Genomic DNA, 18167 nt, shown 5'->3' on the forward strand with positions numbered 1-18167 from the left:
GTTTTTTGTCTTTGTTGCCGTACACATTCGCTAGATTTCTTACAAAGGGGGCAACCAGATCGAACCATGTCTAGTGTAACGTGTAACCGCCCGAAACCGCTTTGTATAGTCTATCTGTCCGAATGTTTTATTGTCCTCTATTGCGTTTTTGTTCCATTTATATACATACATACATACATACATACATACATACATACATACATACATACATACATACATACATACATACATATCTGCGTGTATCTGTGATTTTCTTTGTGTTTGTTCATACGTGTGTGGTATATATATGCTTCTGTTATATCCGTTACATAAATATGGCATTGGTGTGTTCATAACCAAATTTAAATCTTCTTATATTTCGAGGTGCTCCTGTTGAAGGGACACGTGAGACAGAAAGTCGCTGAAGAGGTCACAGGAAGTGTGATGAAAGATTTCAGACAAAGGATACTAAAATAAAAACCATAATGCAGCTGACGTAAAGAATGAAAATATTGCGCGTGTATTTTTTTTTTTTTGCTTCCTTTTTTTTTTTTTTGGCAAGTTTGACCATCCCGAAATATGACAATATTTGTTTCAACTGATGGATTTCACATCAAGAATCATGCAAAACAAATATAAATATATAAACTTAAAAAAAGAATATATAAATCATTAACATACAAGCTGTTTTGATACGCAAACGTTGCGTGCCGCTGGTCAATATCATAAATTTTGAAGTGAGATAAATTCCGTTGAGATTGTAACGATTAAAGGTTTTCTCAGCGCCAAAATTACCTTCACTTTCCCAATAGGTAAATACAACTGCAAATGTTAAAACATGAATACATCCTAGTAAATGATTAATTTGCGTAACTGCATACAGATTTGATTTGTATTTCTCATTTTAATACGTTTATATAAAAGCAGAAACACACATAAGCACACTGAAAGTATTTGCAAATGAGATTACAACGTTACATGAGACAAATTCAAATTTTATGCTGACAAATGTTTTCATTGATATACATTAAAAAATACTTCGGTTTGTTACGCTCTAAAAGTTTAGATTACTCTTTATATTCTATGATAAAAGAAATGAAATCCTGTTGCAGAATATACTTACTACGGTCTTTTGTGTCAGGTCAAGATGTAATGTAACTGTACGCTGCGATACATAAATGTTATACATGAGAAATGAGAATCGCCAGAAACTCAGTTTCATAGTTAAAGCAAATAACTTCGAGGAATATTTGTGCGATTTTCCGTAAGTAAAGGCAGTATCTTTATCTAGATTTAGAAAACCAGTTAAAGATTTTTTCCTTGTTATGAATTATGCTTGATTATGATTTCTGTTAATGAGGTCTATATTCTTTTTTCTTGTTTCAGGCATTTGCCTGCGACCATGCTGGGGCATCACCTTTAGTCGAAGATATCGACCGTGTGACCTATTCTTTGTAAGCCTAGTACATATTGTATATGTCTCTTTTGCCAAACCGTTAGGCTACAGCGACGTAAACATACCAACATCGGTTGTCAAGCGATGGTGGTGGTGGGGTACAAGCATAGATACACAAATGCATACATACATACATACATACATTGTGTTATTATAGTATGGGCACCACATGTAGAAATGAGACACACACACACACACACACACACACACACACACACTAAAATAATAGAAAATACTTAATATTTCCTGAGTTCTATTGCTATTTTCTTATATATTCTCCACTGAGTCTGTGTTTTAAGTCGGTTTGATTTAGCCGTCGATAAATCTATTTTGCAGGGCTTGTTGATAAAATCAATGGCGTAGCGATTGGAAAAATAAATAATACCCGAAGTTTAAAGACATCATGCACAGGAGACATCCGAGGAGTGTACAGAGCAGTACTTAAATGAGAATTTTTCCTCCATACTGCAAACGACAAATAATGCGTAAGTTGCTTACTGTCTAAATCGTAGTTATTATTTTACATGCTTCTGTATTATGACATATTAGCGAAAGCAGTACAATGTCGCATACAATATCTTGTAGTGTTATGGCTGTGAGCTGGCAGAAACGTTAGCACGCCCGGCGAAATGCTTACCAGTGTTTACGTTCTGAGTTCAAATTCCGCCGAAGTCGACTTTGCCTTTTATCCTTTCGGAGTCGATAAATTAAGTACCAGTTGCGTACTGCGATCGATCTAATTGACTGGCCTCTCCCCACAAAACTTTGGTCCTTGTGTCTAGAGTAGAAAAGAATATCCTGTAGTATCTCCGTCACTCTACGATCTGAGCTTAGCTTCCACCACTTTCAATGTTACTTACTTAAGTGGAATTTACCTGCCATGTTTTCAGCAGTCGATATACTTAAAATAAGTCGGTTTCATGTGTACGGTTCGATCTCATCGATTTCTCTCTTCCCAAAATGCATGACCTCTTGATAACACGAGATAGTATTATAATATGATCTTTTTGTAGTAGAAAATATGAAAAATATGATATGCGTGAAAGATTAACATTATCGCTTAAAGCAGGATTTTACGTGCTAAGAAATAATAAGGTAATTTATGATGCTGTAAACAAATGATGTTCACTAAAAAAGTGGATACTAAAATACAAATATATACATAAATGATGTATCGATCAAAAAAATATATACATAAATGATGTATCGATCAAAAAAATAATCACCACCAGTACATGAATACTAAAGAATTTATCAACATCATACGGATTAAAGGGAAAAGATATCATGCAAGGATTAGAACCAGTGACTTTAGCAAGAGAGAAAGGCAGTCCAAACTATTTAGTTTTCAAATTCTTCCAACACTCCTCCGAATTATGAAAGCATCTGAATGCTTAGAGAAATAAATAAATGGAAAATCAATACTTAAATACAATTGCAGGGCATTTTACACGATAATGGTTGAAATACGATTATCAAAAAAATATGATAATAGTAATAATAATAATAATAATAATAACAACAGCAACAAATGAAATTTTAGAAGCAGTACCACAGCCATATCTCTACACACGTCCCGGATTGGTGGAAAGATATGAGAGATATTTATATCACGATAAATTGAAATAAGTATCGATATATATTCCCAACAATAGAAATTCCAATGAGTATTGATCTCAGGCATTTCAGGAATAATGTGCAGCTTTATACACATAAAATACGATATGGCATTTCCAACAAGGCCCCTGATAATCTATTGTTTAACTATATCCAATGCTCGTCTCATAGACAGCATTTAGATATATTTAATTATATATATATGTGACATGAACAATACGAGATTTCGTCTTGAATTTTTTTTTATACGTAAAACGAAAAATAGAGTTAATACATATTCTTCCACGAATACCTAAACAGATAATCACACGCACACACACACGAACACGCACACACACACAAACACGCACACGCACGATCGAATATGTATATATATATATATATATATATATATATATATATATATATATATATATATATATATACATATATATATATATATATATACATACATACACACATATATATGTGTATATATATATATATATATATATATATATATATATATATATATATATATATACACATATACATACAGACACATATATATATATATATATATGTATATCTCTATATATGTATATATATAAATATATATATATATATATATATATATATATATATATATATATATATATATACATATATATATATATATATATATATATATATATATATATATATATATATATATATATATATATATATATATATGTATACATACATATTCGTACATACATATGGATCTCATATTCAGTTATATCTAATATGAAAAGCAATAAAGATTTCAAATATTTTAGAATCCAAGCTTGTAAAAATACTCTACTTTTCCAATTTCGAAATAAGTTTTAAAACACATATAAATGAATACATATTCATACATACATGCATTCATACATGCGTGTGTCTGTGTGACTGAATGTGTGCGTGTGAGTGTGTGTATGTCAACATATGTGTATATTTTGTGTGTGTGTGAGGGGAGATGTCGTGTATGTTCGTGTCTCCTATACAATTATATCTAATATGAAAAGCAATTCAGATTTGAAAAAAAATTAGAATCCAAACTCGGAAAATTACTCTACTTTTCGAATTTTATAATAAGTCTTGAAACCATGAGATCAACTTACAAACAAGATTCCACACCAAGTCCCTATATTTAAATAAACTTAAGCGTAAATCCAGAATGATACAGGTGCTACTCTAACAACACAAGATGGTGTCTGTGTTATGATAAAATGATGGAAATGTCAAAAATAAAATGGACGTATTTACGTATTTTTGGTATAATAATGCTGTTGATCCTGTATTCTAGATGGAATTACGAAATAAATAACCAAAAAGTTATCCCTGGAATTTGGGATAAGTCGATATCATCAACGTCCATTACTTGATTAGTATTTCATTTTATTGACTCCCAGCAAGATTTGAACTCATATCATAAAGTATTGGGACAAATAATGCAAGGAATATTTCTGGAGCTCTAGAGAATCAATCAGGTCACTGCCTTAAAAAACATGTGCCATTAATATGATTAAATACATTCATGTGACATTTTCAAATAATAATTTAAAGTTTATGCATTGTCATTGATTTACAATATACCGATTCCTTACAGTGAGGAATTAAAACTGAATTTTCTCACAAGAAAGCTGCTAGTTTTTTTTTATACTCATGTTTTAGTTCTTCTGATTCATCATTTCCATGCTAGAAAGTTGTTTATTTGCATATATTCTAATAAATATAAAATTAATAATCCGTTATATGCAACGAAAGTAAGATTGAATTAAAATAGGCGTCTATATATCATTGTTAATGCTAATGCAACATGGAAAAGCAACCTAACTGCAGTATTCGTCAAGAGATTGTATCTGTTATGGACGTACTGTGTTTAATAACAAAAAATATATCGGTAGCAGACGAAAATCACCCAGAAGCTGTGACGAGAAAACTAGATGTAGGTTTCAGCTTCCTTGAGATTTGTCAATAGCATGTATTCACTGACCACCGAATGCTAGGACAAAATTTATAGTTACATCATACACATTATAGAAATGATAGTTAAAGTAGTAGCACCTAGCCACCTGGCGTGACTTTAACGTAGTTCATCCTCTTACAAGTATTTGGACTAGGTTTCTAGTTTTAAGAAACCGTCATCTCTTCTTCCCACTGGTCTCAGAGACGCTGAAAAATAAAGGATCATGGATGTCGTTTTTCCCTCTCGGATTTATTGTTAGAAATTTCAGAATAATTTTCAGGTGGTGGTGGTGGTGGTGGTGGTGGTGGTGGTGGTGGTGGTGGTGGTGGTAGTAGTAGTAGTAGTAGTAGTAGTAGTAGTAGTTGTGGCGCCGGTGTTAAATTTAGCTGCAGTAGTAACTCTGGAGGAGATGAGGGAGGGGTGTTGCTTTCTTTGCTGCCTCGACCTACTTCCCTTGCTTTGTTATTCCACTTCTTTTTTATGACACTGTTTACCACCACAACAATGGTCATGATGGCGGGAAAGGCAGGAAAGTGGTTTATCCTTTGTCTGTTGTGATCAATATTATTACTGTTCACGTGGTTATGATAAACACCACGACGTGTGGGAGAATTTGGCAGGTTGTTTTACTTGTTTGGAATATGGCTGTTATGCTTGCAACTGCTGCTGCCGCCATTCGTGATCCCACTCATCGTAGTAGCAGTGAGGCATATTTTAGCATTTGAAGTTTGTGAAGCGGGAAAATTCATTGATCACTTAATCCCTCTTCTTTCAAATTTGATCGCTCCACTTTCCAATTGGCTGGTTGTTTAAGACGTCAGCATTAAAATTTTTTTTTTAATGTTTCGAAAAAAAAAAAATCAGATTTCTGTTCTAATTTTCCCCCTAACAGGTCAATGTATAAAGAACTTAAGCAGACCCGGTCCTTGGTTGCTAACAAAATATAAATAACAGATACTAACATAGTCTATATATGTATGGATAAAACATTGTGGTGAAAGTACACCTTGTACATACAACAAAATATACATTATCAACAATCCTTTCTACTATAGGTGCAAGGGCAGAAAATTTGTGGTTGGGAAGGAGCAGATCGATTAGAACAGCTCCAATGTTCAACAGGTACTTATTTTATTGGCCCCGAAAGGATGAAAGACAAAATAGACCTTCAGCGGCATTTCAAATCAGAACGTAAAAACGGACGAAATGTTGCGAAATATTTCGTCAGACATCATAACGTTTCTGCCTGCCCACCGCTTAATGACAGTAATACTATATTCTCTATGCATAAGGTCTGAAATTTAGAATGGGGAGGGGTCTAGTCGATTACACCAATTTCAGTGCTCAATAGGCACTTATTTCATCGACCTCGAAAGGATGGAAAGCAAAGTAGACCTGGGCGGAATTTGAACTCAGAACGAAAAGACGGACGAAACGCCGGTAAGCATTTCGTTTGTGGGATAATGATTTTGCTAGCACACCGACTTATGATAACAATAATAATAATAATAATAATAATAATAATAATAATAATAATAATAATAATAATAATAATAACAATCTTGCTTGAATATTACTACACAACACTCCTCAACCGTTTTTGTTAACCTTCAATATATTTGTTCACCTTGAACACTTTTATCCATGTTTAAAAAATATGCGATTATATATTTCTGAAACCATGAATATCAATAATAATAATAATAATAATAATAATAATAATAATAATAATAATAATAATAATAATAATAATAATAATAATAATAATAATTTCAATTTCATTAATAGACTCAACACTCAAAAATTCATACAGTAGTAGAAGTGATTTGTGACGTGTCTTTTCCATATGTGAAATGAAATAGAGACTGAAAATATTGATTTCTTTTGAAACTACTTATAATATCTATGAACGGTAGAAGAAGCAAGAGAAAGAGAAATGGAAGGAATGCAGGAAGAATGAGAGGTGGAAAGCATTGGCCAAGTAAACATGCCTTTTATGTTGTTTTCCGCCACTATCATTTTATATATACGTACAACCAGTATGTATGCGGTTGCTTCTGTCTTGTGTGGAAATTTTAGTCGATCGAAATTTAATCAATTATTTGTAGGAATGACAGAATTGGTAGAGCTTTGGAAAACATACCTCGAGGTATTTAGGTACAGTAATTTACCTAGTTGGTTCAAATCTCACCGTATTTAAAATTGTCTTTCCTCCCTCCAGAGTTGATTAGATATATTATTAGCCAAGTAATGGGGATCCTCTTAACTTGATTGTTCCCTTCAATGTAATCTCTGACCTTCTACCTATGTTAGAAGGAGATATTGAAAGGATGAAGTTGCTATCACGAGACTTTCTCGGATGGCGAGATGGTGTGAGAGCGGTTGCTATGGCATTGAGGTAGATCCGGCCATCCCCGTTAACGGGGACAAAACCCGAATTTAAAACACTGGATGATGATGATGATGATGATGATGATGATGATGAAGCTGACGAGCTAACTGAATCGTTAACGTTCGACAAAATTCTTAGCATTTTTTTTTTTTTTGCTGGCTCTTTACGTACTTAGTTCGAATCCTGCGAAGGTCACCTTAGCTTCTCATCTTTCGGGTCGAGAAAATAAAGTTCCAGTCGATATAATCGTCAATGACTACCCCCAAAATGTCAGACTTCTACCCACAGTCGAAACAACTATTAAAGGGACAGGGGTCGAGGCTGGATTGGGGATTGGCAGAATAGTTAGAGCATCTGTCAAAGTACATTGAGGTACTGCTTCCATGTCTTATTTTCAGAATTCAAATCCTTCTTGAGGTTTGTTTTTGCGTCCATCCATTAAAAATAAAAGAACCAGTTATGTACTGGATTTGACGTAATCTGTTAACCTTTCCCCCTCCAAATATCTGACCTTGTACCTCAATTAGATGTTAACGACTGTGGATTATCAGAATAATGAAAGCGTCGGAGAAATGCATTGTGGGATTTGTTCCAGCTCACAACAGTCCAAGATTAAACCTTGAAATGTTACCAGACCTTTTTTTATGTTGTTTTTGTTTGATTTTCTGCACAATTATTTTAATTCCCAAACGGATGTTATTTCTAACTTCGCTTTTCATATTCTGCACATTATGAAAAGCTCTCTTCTGTCCTATCAGGATAATTCCTCCATTTCATAGAGATATATCTTACGTTTGTACTGGTATTACAGTATTAGACGAAACGTTTCCAGTCGTCCTAGACAGCAATATTCACGACTACGTAGATGGATATGCCTCAGAATGACCGCGAAACGGTTAATGAGTGAAGGGGAGATAAGGGTGTTGAGAAGGTGAAGTGGGAGACAAAGGCGAAGATGGACGAGAAAAAGAGAAATAGGAAACTGTGTGCACAAAATCAATACAAGACATAAGAAGAACAAGATTACACTGTAAAATGTATTTAATCCGATTACAAATCCCGATAAAATTACTTGACAGTTGAAGTCTTCAAAAACTTGTGGTTCCCACATAAATATACTTAGGAAAATGCATATAACTACATAGATACATATAAAGTGAAACCAAGTACTTTCAGAATATTACATTTAATAATGATTTCTGGTTTAGGCACAAGGCCATCAGATTTGAGGGGAGGGGACTAGTCGATACCATAGGGGGCGATAGTATCGAGGAAAGACCTCCCCTCAAACTTTATTCGTTGATCTCGGAAGGATGAAAGGCAATGTTGAATTTGGAGGGGTTTGTTTTCAGAATGTAAAAGAGCCGGAAGAAATACTGCGACACTCTATTCTGCCCACCCACTGCCAGAATAATATCAACAGCAACAACAGTAGCAACAACAACAAAAACAACAGCGAAAACATCAACAACAACAATGGGGGAAAACACGCTCAGGAGCAACTAAAGGACCATACAGATCCCGAATCATCCTAGGCTCCAGGAATTCTAGGACAAGTGATTTTGTCTCTATCCTCCGTAGTTTTCAGTAGACAGGCACGTAGGTGGTCCATTTACTCGAGACTTATTAACCACTTGATTGTTTCAAATAAACATACTGAAGTGTTCAGCTCCCGACGAGTAGCTCGCTGTGAGAACCCATCCCTGAATAATTATAACATCAGAGGATCTACTAGCCAGGAAGCATGTGTAGACTGGACTCTATCTGCTCCATCCCCTCAATCTCTCAATTTTGATGCATATATGTCTATATACACACATATATACATACATACATATATATATATATACATACATATGTGTGTATATATACATATATATATGTATATATATATATATATATATATATATATATATATATATATATATATATATATGTGTGTGTGTGTGTGTGTGTGTGTGTGTGTGTGTGTGTGTGTGTGTGTGTGTGTGTGTGTAGGTATGTATGAACAAAGGGTAAAGGCCCCTTTCAGTCATGAATGACTGTGGAATTGTACCTAGAAAGTTTGGCGCCAGTGACGTCACAACTCATTTCTACTGCTGAGTGAGCTGAAGCAACATGAAATAATGTGTCGTGCTCAAGAACACAACACGCAACCCAGTTCAGGATCGAACTCACTACCTCATGACTGTGAGTCCAACGCTCTGACCACTGGGCCATGCGCCTTCTCTCTCTCTCTCTCACACACACACACACACACATACACACACACACACACACACACACACACACACACACACACACACACAAACACAAACACATCAGTGCTCAGTGCATCAAGAATACATTTTGAAAAATTCCCTGAATCTTTTCACCTATAAAACAGATTGGGTTTCATTTGGTTGCATTATAAAGTAAAATTTACATATTAATGAAAGGTGAATATTTGACGCTAAAGAAGACATGTTATTAACCGTTCGTCGCTCCTTATCCTTAGATGGCGAATAACCACTCTATGGTTCAATGGATTTAGAGATATCATTTGTATTTACAAGAATTCCATTAAACGTTAATGTACAATAACAGCAAAAATCATCTCTCCAGCTTCGCCCTAATTACATGGCCAGAGACGACGGTAAATTATCTTTGACAGTTATCTACTAAATAAACGACTTCAACACGAATAAGAGATGTGTATGCAGAAGCTGAAGCAAATACGTATTAACTGAGAGACCGGTTGTCAGTATATCACCACCATAAGGCGGTGAAGTGGCGCAATCGTTACCTCGCCGGAAAAATTCGTAACGCTATTTCTTCCAACTTTACGCTCTGGGTTCGAATACTCTTTTACTCTTTTACTTGTTTCAGTCATTTGACTGCGGCCATGCTGGATCACCGCCTTTAGTCGAGCAAATCGACATCAGGAATTATTCTTTGTAAGCCTAGTACTTATTCTATCGGTCCCTTTTGCCGAACCGCTACTGTTAAGGGGACGTAAACACACCAGTATCGGTTGTCAAGCGATGTTGGGGGGACAAACACAGACACACAAACTCACACATATATATATACATATACATATATACGATGGGCTTCTTTCAGTTTCCGTCTACCAAATCCACTCACAAGGCTTTGGTCGGCCCGAGGCTATAGTAGAAGACACTTGCCCAAGGTGCCACGCAGTAAGACTGAACCCGGAACCATGTGGTTGGTAAGCAAGCTACTTACCACACAGCCACTCCTGCTGGGGTCAACTTTGCCTTTTATAAGTTTGAGTTCGATAAAATAGGTATCACCTGATCAATGGGGTCGATGGCCTTGACTTACACGCTCCACCGAAATAGCTGGACTTAGGCCAATATTTGAAACCAAAATATCACTGCCATCAGCAATGCTTGAACATATTCCATTTTTATGCATGTAACTTCATTTATATGTTCTGATTACCGGGTTTATTAATACGTTTTCGAAATTTCGGGTGTGCTTGATATAGTTGGCTGTCTATTCCGCAATTGTTTCTCCACGGGATATTACAGTTTCACACAAAAGAAAGTAAAGCTTCCAGATAACTTTGTTATTGTTATTGTTGTTGTTATTTTGCTCTATATGATGCAGATTTACTGTCAAGAATGACCCAGGTATAGACATTCCATTTTAATATAAAACAATGAGTAAATTAGCCATTGCCTACTTTAGTCAATTGTTCTTTCTTTCAAAGGCGATTGGATAAGAATTTAGGGAGATTCTAACCACGATTCTTAGCGCATGTTGTGAGACGTGATCACAGAGCGTCTCTGATGATGCTTATGAAAAGAATTCACGGTCAACAGTTATCTTACTATTTTATATTTTATTTGTAAGACAAGAATTTGAAAGGTGAATATCGAAATATGAAAGAGATTATGTGAATGCTCTAAAGATTTTTTTAAAACTAAAATCCAAAAGACAAAACAAAGAACAACTGTAGCATTCTATAAGACCAAACGAACGCCTAATCAACTACTTAAACATTATAGAATCAATAATGTAGAGAATAAAGAGAAGGAATCATGTTAATGCGTCAGCAGCAGAAACAACCAAAGAGAATAGTAACAGGATAAATAAAATTCACTCTCCTGAAAATGTTCTTCAGCTGCGCAGGGTAAAAAAAAAATTACCAAAGAACTGTCTGCCACGAGGAAAATAAATCACAAAGTGTAAACATAGCTGATGCTATTATAGAAACTTTGTCGCAGAAGAAAACTGTATATATGTATTGATACTTAAACCGACTTTATGTAATTAGATATATTCGCAAAGTGTCGAGAAACTTTGAAGGAGATCAGTGTTTTACTCAAGGACACTGTACACTGTGTTACAAATGACATCTTATTTGACAGATGCAGTAATCTTTTAACCTATCTAAGCTAAAACTAATTATAATGTGTTGTAAAGTAGCTCATGAGATAAATATGTGACAGAAAAACACGAGATGTCTGTGGCTACTTAGAAGTCTTAAATTTCATAAAGAAACTTGGAGGCACAATGGACGATAATTTACATCGTGTTGCTTAACAATATGGAATCTGCTGTTTCTAAAGCAATTAACTATTTTCTTATAATACTGTAAGAGATGAAATGTCATTGAAATCAATCTTGCATGTGCAGATACGGGTGGGTAGTAAGAAGTATGTTTCAGTATCCTTAGGTAAATCCATCGCTTGCTGGTGAAATTTAGTAGATTTAAACAAACGGAAGTCAGATGGACGATTTCTGCTCTTAACTAGTAGAATTATTCCTAAGCTCGATTTAAATCGTCCACCAGATCTTTAAATCTAACTTGTTGCAAAGATCGTTATAGTTTCAGTTATAATTCGATACTTTGATACTGCAGCAGGCAGGTTAATTGCAGCTATTCTTGATAATTATATATATATATATAACATAAATTTTCCACTTCGAATTATTGCGTAAAATGGCATCGGAAGCAAAATTGTTACAGGAACAATAACACTGAATTATTAAAGATGTGTTTAAAGAATTTCTTTGTCCTCTTATTATCTGGATTATAATTTACTTTCCGCCACACCCACATTCCAGTGTGATCCCCGTTCAACAAGGATTTTCTACACTTGAAGAATATATACATATACATATATATATAGATATGCAAAGAAGGCGTGGTAGATAAATAAATAGATAGATAGATTATGAACATTAGTATATAAGTATATTAGTCTAATACTTTAAACACTATAAAATGAACCTAGGAAGGGTTATAATCTACTAACATAATGTATAATGGTACTATCAAAAACATTTTGTTCAGTTTTTTTCCTTCACTCTTTTGCTGGCAGGAAACTAACTTTGCCAACGTCGCTTTCCGATTCCAGAAATTTAGACTTCGTTTTCAGATTCTATTTGTGTAGCCGTGTATAAACATGATACTTTTTCTTCTTTCCCTGTAAAGCTAATGGTTTGGTAAAAGAATTTGCAATTCAGTTGTTGTTGAAGAGAGATACTTGAAATTCGAAGAGGATACGGTGCACTTTGCAATATTGACGAAATTAGAAATTAGTCTATATAGAGAACAGAGACAACTTTTTATCGGTTAGTAAATCGTAAAGGGTATTTATCTTAAATCTGATATCTGAAAGAAAGTATATTACAAAGCAACTATTTGCAGAATAAGTTTGCCAGCAAACAAAATGTCGTTCTGAAATCGTTAAATCGACTTTGACTTTTATTCATGTAGTTCCATGTCATAAGAACATGTATGTGTTGGAGATAATTTGAATAGAACTTTCTCACTTATACTTTATCTTTATGTATCAAGTAAAAATATCTAAAAACAGAAAATTCTAGAAAGCAAGGAGTGGCTGTGTGGTAAGTAGCTTGCTTACGAACCACATAGTTCCAGGTTCAGTCCCACTGCGTGGCACCTTGGGTAAGTGTCTTCTACTATAGCCTCGGGCCGACCAAAGCCTTGTGAGTGGATTTGGTAGACGGAAACTGAAAGAAGCCCGTCGTATATATGTATGTGTGTGTCAGAATCTTTTCCCATGAGTTTTCTTTTTAAATATAAGCCTAAATAATAAATAAATAATATCGTGACGAATAACATAGGAAAATAATTCTACAGTAATTCATGAAGCAATTGTTGAAGGCAAATTCATTTCATGAGGAAGACACAAACATTACAGCTTATTCTATATATTCGAAGTATGTTATTGTTCTATTAATCACAATAAACCGGTATGGAGAAAATTAACGACTGGAAGCAGAATTTGAAGTATGTGATGTAATACGATGTTACCGGATAAAACGTTATTTCTAAATATACGTGAAGTAATAAGAATCGACATTTTTCCAAAAATTAGTTTTCCAGTCTAAGCCCTTTATCTAGAAATAAAGATTGAGTCAAGGAATATCATTTTCGGAGTAGTTATAGCTATATTTCAATGCAAGTTAAAAATTATTTCTATATTAAATAATGCGTGTGAATAATTTGCACCATCACGCTTAGTACTACACAAATCCTTTTAAGTTTCGCAAGAGTTTTGCTATGAAATGCAAATTTACTGTTAAAAGTTTTGCCGTTATTAAATTAATGATAGTCATTCGAACTTTGGAATTCTCTCAGCATTGTTATTTCATTTTTATACTCAGTTTTCAAGATGGTCAAACTGCAAAATTTAACGTTTTTAAAATTTCGTGTCGTTTCCAAATTTCTGGCAGAGTGAATTGTGTTATAGTGCCGTTGTTCTCACAGATGGTGCCCAACTGTGTAATGGACAAAATCAAAAACAAAGAATGTGCATTCCCGACATTAAAAATATAAAATGATGACAATTTACCCTGGCTTTGGATAAAAGAAAATATTGGAGGATCAGTTAATTGTGATTTTATTCAACATATTGCCCTCTCATATTGACAGACTTATTGCAGTGATCCTTAAATTGTTCGAAGCCCTTCAAAAAAATTCGAAGTTCGAGCCTCCAACCAGGTCTTTCGCCATACCCTTAAAGCCAGGAACTCTTCAGCACTCCCTCGTATATATGCGTGTGTATGTCTCTGTGTTGATGTCATCGACCAAACAACGCTTCGCAACCGGTTTTGGTTTGTTTACGCTTCCGTAAAATAATAGCTGAAGTAAAATAAAGCGATGAATAAGTAACAAACTTAAAAATATGTCCTGGAGTCGATTTGTTCGACTTAACACTTCAAAGCATTGCTCCAGCATGACTGCAGTGTGACCGCAGTCCAACCACTTTTTATGACAAAAGATATATGTGCGCGCGTGTGTGCAAAAAAAAAAACTGGTACCTCAAGCATTACAACCGACATCACCCGCACTAAATTAATGACCAATTAAAATCTGTCAGAAAATCGATAAGCAATTTTGAAAATATCCACCTGAGAAACTCTTTATGTATTTTATTTTAATTCGAAATTCTGTCTTACGTTGTTGCAACTGTTGGCATTGTACCAAACTCTTAATTCATCTTAACAGAGAAACAAATGTATGTAAGTTGTTGTCTGACACCGAAAACAACTTTTAGCGTCTTGAATTGCTTCTCATATTAACGAAATATTAATGAAATCACGGAAAGCCTTCTAATTTTGTATAACAGTTTTCTTATCGGTTCTTTCTTAAAGTTTTTCTCTGTTATAACAAACCACTTACAACTAGATTTCCAATATCCCACAAAATGCATTTCACAGACACAGACACACACAAACACAAACACACAAACGCATCAGCAGTCCTGGTGAGGAGATATTCATACGATGTGCTATGAGGATTGCGGTTAGTTTACGGCATCTACTTTCGCTTACCGTTCTTACGCTCTGAAAAGTAGGCCCGGCTTTATATATGTGGCAGTGACCTAAACTCTTCTTCACTTATGGAAAAAGTGTGGTTTTACTACGTGACCTGGTATTCTCTGGACTGAACGGCTGTACTGAACATCTATGCAGTTTCCTTGAGTAACTGATCAAGCTTCCAGTGATAGTGGGTGTAGGTCATGTCTTGAGGCAACGGCATTAATTTTTTGAAAAGGATACTTTTCCAGCAAACATTAGACAAAAGAGCCTTTTGCTCACCTCCCACCTGTGAAGTTTTGGCATGATTGATAAAGTGTCTTATTGTGACTCATGTGTCTGAACTGTCAACTCAGCAGATTGTACAGGCCAGTTGATGAATTGCAGTTTTATAGCCCCTAATCCTTTTATATATGCATGCACTTCTTTTTAGAGGAGAAGTCGATCTTTTGCGCTAGCTTTACTAATCTAGCAGCTTTGAAAATAGCCCAGACCTAATCCGCTTGATCCCACTGTCCTAACAATTCTCATCCTTCTCATGCGATTATCTGCTATTTTCAGTTGTCTGAGAACTAAATTCTACCGGAGCGGACCTCGATTCCAATTTTTGCTTGCTTAGGGTTGCTGGAAGTTCTGTTCTGAAATGTATGGCTTCTTTTGTTTATGTCACGATTAATACTTCAGAAAAACCGCGGAAGGAGACCTTTAAAGTTTTATTTTAATCTTCCAGAACAATATGGTTATTAGACATTCGGGCGCCGCCTATTTGGCGTCACTGATTCAACGCTGACTTATTTTACTCCAAATGTAATGATGCCTCTCGTTTTAATTTTCCTTTCATTCTTTCTTTCCCTTTCTCTCTCTCTCTCATTATCCCTCTCTCTCTCTCTCTCTCTCTCTCTCTCTCTCTCTCTCTTTATCCTCCTTTCTTTTTATTCTCCTCTCTCTCTCTCTTTATCCTACATACTCTCTCTTACATACTCATTATTTGTATGTGCATATTTCTACGCTCACGTATCTTTTTGTTTCCAGTGACACAAAGTACTGTTGTCAAAGCAGGTTTAATGTCCAGTCAACCGTGCCAATTCACTAGATTCAAAACAGCGTCGCCCATTCATCTCAGCCGGAAACAATACTGCACGAACTCCTTGGTAACCCAAAGTAACACTTAAAAATAACTGTTTATCTTCTCAAGGATTTCCACTACCGAGTTACAATTTGTACAATGTCGACCAAACAATTTTGTCAGTATACTAAGATTAAAAGTATTTCAAAGAATCTCCATGCTGTTATTAAATCTTATTGATAAAAGAATTACTGTGGTTCCCAGTTGAATTTTCCAGTGAACTAACCGCTATCTGTCTTTGTCTGTCGGTCTGTTTCTCTCTCTCTCTCTCTCTCTCTCTCACACACACACACACGCACACACACACACACACACACACACACACACACACACACACACACACACAAACAAACATACACACACGTGTGTGTGTTGTGTATATGTTTGTTTATATAAACACGATTCCGTTCTAAATAACGCCATTCAGAATCAAACGTAAACTTAGAAATGAGATTAAAATGATTGCAAGATAGTAACTAAAATTTATAAAAAAACTTCTATACGTATTTATCTCCCTTGTCCAACAATCAGGGTTGGTCATAAAGAAATTGGGACATCATTTCTTATTGTAACTAGATATTGGTCTTACTTTTTTAAAAGTATTCAACCTATTCTTTTCTCTGAAGTGGAGACAGTAATTTCATCTTCCTCATTCGGTAGTCTTTTGTGTTAAAAATATTTGCAAAAAATCTTCGAGCGTAAATATATAAATTCAGATGAAGTCAGAAATTGCTTTGTCGTTGATAATCTGGGTTTATGTGTCATCTCAGCAAACTGACACTTTGTCATCTTGACTTGTAATTCATGTCAGGATACATATTACTAATATCATCGCTTTGTTGACAGGCGTTTCATTTCTTTCGTTCGCCAGAGTGTATCAGATAATGTTTTACATTACGACGTTCCAAAACAGCCAATGTTCTATATTCCTGTCACACAAACACAGGCATGATGTATGGGAGAATATGCACAGATTAATTTGCTATCCATTTCCACACACATGATCATATCAATCTTCTCTTCGCTTGCATGTATACCTGAGTAAATGAAACAACCTATTCGAATGTGGGGATACATTATAATTCAAAAGTGAGCATTAGCGTGCTTTCAGTTGTGTGTGTGCGACGGACACACACACATGACAGTACTTTTGAAAATGAAGTTCGTATTTTGATGTTCATTGTCAGGAAAAGATCAATAACCAAAACGGATATCGATCAGCGGCAGCTAGCGTGCTTGTATTTCGACCACTTCTATAAAGTAAGGGACGGAAACGGAATTAACTGAGAATCTCACTGAAATATTTGTATCATCTCTTTTGTAAATTTCTGTAGCAAGAGGTGGTTTTAAGAATCAAAACAGCTCCTGTTAGATCACCCACAGCTACGTAAATCTGAATATCTAACATGGATTTTATACATTGAACTAAATAAATCAGTTTTAGATATTGTTAAACTTACATACACTCGAGTAATCCTAGATCAACAACTCAAAGGCACACCAGTTAAACTAATGCTCATAGTTAGACAAACAAATTATTTGAGTTCTCCCCCAAAATTTTTATGCTCTGAAGTGCCAAACCTTGTAACATTAGAGTATCATGTGTGCTGTGTGTGAGTGTTTGTGTGTGTGTGTGTGTGTGTGTGTGTGTGTGTGTGTGTGTGTGTGTGTGTGTGTGTGTGTGTGTGTTTGAGTGCGTGCGAGTAGGTGTATTCGTGTGCGTGTGTATGTGTGAGTGTTTCTGCAGTAAAAAATTTACTACAATTTGGCAGATGGTCAGTGTCAAACCTGATAAACATACTCCTCCAATGTCACTCAG

General features: G+C 35.0%; 1 long non-coding RNA gene across 1 annotated transcript; it reads left to right on the top strand.

Moving 5' to 3' along the window:
* The first annotated feature begins 1320 nt into the window (after positions 1-1320).
* On the top strand, positions 1321-16504 carry LOC128248286 (uncharacterized). The gene is made up of 3 exons (XR_008264522.2): positions 1321-1433; positions 1772-1920; positions 16255-16504. It is a non-coding gene; the product is annotated as an uncharacterized LOC128248286 (long non-coding RNA).
* Positions 16505-18167: the final 1663 nt, after the last annotated feature.

The sequence above is a fragment of the Octopus bimaculoides genome, chromosome 7 (genome assembly GCF_046866305.1).
Source record: "Octopus bimaculoides isolate indiv1 chromosome 7, ASM4686630v1, whole genome shotgun sequence".
Classification (NCBI taxonomy): Eukaryota; Metazoa; Mollusca; class Cephalopoda; order Octopoda; family Octopodidae; genus Octopus; species Octopus bimaculoides.